Source organism: Chionomys nivalis, chromosome 6 (genome assembly GCF_950005125.1).
Source record: "Chionomys nivalis chromosome 6, mChiNiv1.1, whole genome shotgun sequence".
In the NCBI taxonomy this organism is placed as follows: Eukaryota; Metazoa; Chordata; class Mammalia; order Rodentia; family Cricetidae; genus Chionomys; species Chionomys nivalis.
The window spans coordinates 58,730,764-58,734,749 of NC_080091.1; the positions used below are offsets into that span (position 1 = coordinate 58,730,764).

The following is a 3,986-nucleotide window of genomic DNA, read 5'->3' on the forward strand; positions in this document are numbered from 1 at the left end:
AAAGAATCAAAAAGAAAACTAGGAACGTATTTCAGAATTTAGAGAAACTAACATTTGTCCATAAAGGAGACATGATTAACACATATAAATGTTTATAGATGGACAATAAATGCTGACTATAAAATATCATGCAGAGACTTAGCCGCTGCGTCTGTGCTTGCACCGCCCTTCCCCGCCCTCCTGAGCCTCTGGTGGTTCTTGTTTTACGACCGCTGCTTCACTTTCCCGCGCGATCTTGCACCTTCATCCCACCTAGGATCATGGCGACAGCAGAGGTACTGAACATTGGGAGAAAACTCTATGAGGGTAAGACAAAAGAAGTCTATGAATTGTTAGATAGTCCAGGAAGAGTCCCCCTGCAGTCCAAGGACCAGATTACAGCGGGAAATGCAGCCAGAAAGAACCACCTGAAAGGCAAAGCTGCAATCTCCAATAAGATCACCAGCTGTATTTTTCAGCTGTTACAGGATGCCGGTATCAAAACTGCTTTCACCAAGAAATGTGGGGAGATTGCTTTCATTGCACCCCAATGTGAAATGATTGCAATTGAATGGGAGTGCCGAAGAATAGCAACTGGATCTTTTCTCAAAAGGAACCCTGGTGTAAAAGAGCGGTGTAAGTTTTACCCACCAAAGGTGGAGATGGTCTTCAAGGATGATGCCAATAATGATCCACAGTGGTCTGAGGAGCAACTCATTGCTGCTCAGTTTTGTTTTGCTGGACTTTCTATAGGCCAGACTGAAGTGGACATCATGAGTCATGCCACACAAGCTATTTTTGAAATACTGGGGAAAGCCTGGCTGCCCCAGAACTGCACGCTGGTTGATATGAAGACTGAATTTGGTGTTGATGTAACCACCAAATAGATTGTTCTTGCTGATGTTATTGATAATGATTCTTGGAGACTCTGGCCATCGTGAGATCAGAGCCAGAAAGACAGACAGTCTTACCGGGACCTCAAGGAAGTAACTCTGGAAGGACTCCAGATGGTAAAGAATACCTTTGAGTGGGCTGCAGATCGAGTGGAGTTGCTTCTGAAGTCAGTCAGTGTAGGATTGTAGTGCTGATGGGTTCAGCTTCTGACCTTGGTCACCGTGAGAAAATTAAAAAGGCTTGTGGAAACTTTGAGATTCCATGTGAACTCCGAGTGACATCTGCCCATAAAGGACCAGATGAGACGTTGAGGATTAAAGCAGAGTATGAAGGGGATGGCATACCAACTGTATTTGTCGCAGTGGCAGGCAGAAGCAATGGTAAAACCGCATATCCAGTTATCAGCTGTCCCCCCATCACATCAGACTGGGGTGCTCGGGATGTGTGGTCTTCTCTTCGATTGCCCAGTGGTCTTGGCTGTTCAACTATACTCTCTCCAGAAGGGTTCACCCAGTTGGCTGCTCAGATATTTGGGTTAAACAATCATTTGGTGTGGGCCAAACTACGAGCTAGCATATTGAACAAGTGGATATCTTTAAAGCAAGCTGACAAGAAAATCAGAGAATACAATTTGTAAAAAAGAAAGAAAGAAAGAAAATTTACCTTTAAGGAGAAAAGTTACACCTTCCTAGTTTGGATTCAAAGGGAAAGAATTCAAACAAAATGATTTCACATCAGAGAAATCAGTTCAACTAACTACTGAACAAATGGTCCTAGATATCACCCACTATATTGTCATTGTTGGGCAGTTGTGTAACATTAGCAAAGAAATGTCATTTATGGAGTTGGAGCTATGTCTCTGTGCTTAAGATTCTGTGTGGCTCTCTTGCAGAGGACTGAGTTTGGTTCCCAGCATCCATGTGGAAGAATAATCACCTGTAACTTCTCCATTATTTCTAAATGCTAATAATGACTTTTTATAAATCAGTAGTTACTACTTGATCTTCTATAGTTCACTATTTGAAAATTAAAATATTTGTATTGTTTATGCTAATAACAATACATTCTTCTCACTGCAAAAAAATATCATGCAAATAGTAAGCATCGACTGGCTATGTAAACTAGTCAAATTATACTTTCTATAGAAGCATTTATATAACAGTAGAGAGCAATTCCAGGAAGAAAAAATTAACATTACAAAAGTATTTTCATTTTTCACAAACCTTCAAAGATCATTAAGTAAAATTTTATAGAAATACTTGGAGAATGCCATTATTGTGTGGGACAGGTTCGTGCACTTTTGGGTAATTTAATACTGTAAGAGACAGAAAACGCACAAGTGGATCTTAACATTAGTATAATATGTGCAGTAATTTCAAAACACATATCCCTTTTTGTTCGTTGTGATATATTCACGGAGACAGAAATATGTTAGTCTATCAAACATATCTCTATAGGCTTTAAACAATAAAGATTTTACACAGCATATTTCCTACTACAATAGAATGAAATTAGGGAACAAACATAATGTTCTGTCTAGGAGAATTCTCAATTTCTAAAAATAATATAGAAATCTTCTAAATAAGGATTTAAAGGGAATCAGGAAATATGCTAAGTTGAACAGCAATAAAAATAAAGCAAATGAAAACTGTGGAATGTAGTGAAAGTAGTTCTTAATGAGGAATGTGTGGCTTTATTTTATGATGTAGAAGACAATTCTAAAATCACTGATGTACCCATCTACATTTTGAAGGTATATAGAAAAAGCAAATCAGCATCAGTAGAACATAAATAATTCATGTAAGTAAAAATAAAAGTTATATTTTAAAATTAGAAAACATAAAAATCTATATATTAAATGGTCAACAGGATTGTCTTTTAAAAAGCTGAATATCCCTATACTTATTCAACAGATTCATGTACATATAAGTACATGCCTTCATATAAGTCTGTACCATATGTGCATCTCATGCCCATGGAGGTCAGAAGAGGGCTTTGGCTGCTCTGGAACTGGATTTAGACTTGTGGTTGTTGGGAATAGAACCTGGGTCCTCTGCAAAAATAGTTAATGCTCTTAACCACTTTCAATCTCTTTAGTGCTCAGTAGGATTGTTTTATTCCTACCTTGACTAATTAAAAATATTGAGTGGAATCAGAATTATGAATGTTGATAACAGATATTTGTGTAGTTTTTTAAAATTATAGAACCTATAAACTTTAAAGGAATAAAAAAATTATTATCAACTAGAATCTACCGACATGGAGTTAACATAAGTATTAGAAATTTTTGTAGAATACAAATTTGATTAACTAGAAGAAAAAATTGAATATCCTCATATTTATTGATCACATTTGTGTTGTGACAAAATTATTTTTCTCAAATAAACCCTCAGTATTTCATTTTTTCACACTTGATTATCCAAAAACTACTTAATGCTAAGTTCATATAAACAGTTTTCAGTAAACAGAAAAATACTGTAGAAATAACTTTATCTTTCCACCCTAGCCTAATGCAAAACTCTGAAAATAAAAATAAGTATTATATTACAAACCATTCTTCCTTATGAATATAAGTGTGAAACACTAACCAGATATTGTCAAAATAATTTAAATAATTTACTGAAGAGATGATTCAGTGTTGTAAATACTGGCTTCTCTTTCAACAGGCCAGAATTTAGTTCCCAGCACCCACATAGCCGCTTACAACTGCATGGAACTCCAGTCCTAGAAGATGTGATGTCCTACAAAGACACTAGGACACATATGGTGCACAGACATAACTCCAGACAGAACACCTAAAAATAATAAATAAATAAATAAATAAATAAATAAATATGGTTAAAATTAATTTACTCATCTATAAAGTGAGGACACATAATGTTAAAATGGGAGTCATTTCAGCAATTTGAAGTCAAATGTACCAATATAACTTACCATCCTGCAATCATTAAAAGTAAAAGTTTTGGATGCTGCTAAGAAAAGCAGGAATAAGGATCTTGACAAAACACAGAATTAATTACAACCAAAATTTCTCTCCAAACTAAGTCAAAAATATTTGAATTCTGATCATGGTGACTATTCTTTTGAAAACCTACAGCCATCATGACATTTAA

At 35.8% G+C, this 3,986-nt stretch overlaps 1 pseudogene; it reads left to right on the forward strand.

The window, feature by feature from the left end:
• Positions 1-217: 217 nt before the first annotated feature.
• LOC130876311 (bifunctional phosphoribosylaminoimidazole carboxylase/phosphoribosylaminoimidazole succinocarboxamide synthetase-like) lies at positions 218-1,510 on the forward strand (annotated as a pseudogene).
• The last annotated feature ends 2,476 nt before the right edge of the window (positions 1,511-3,986 follow it).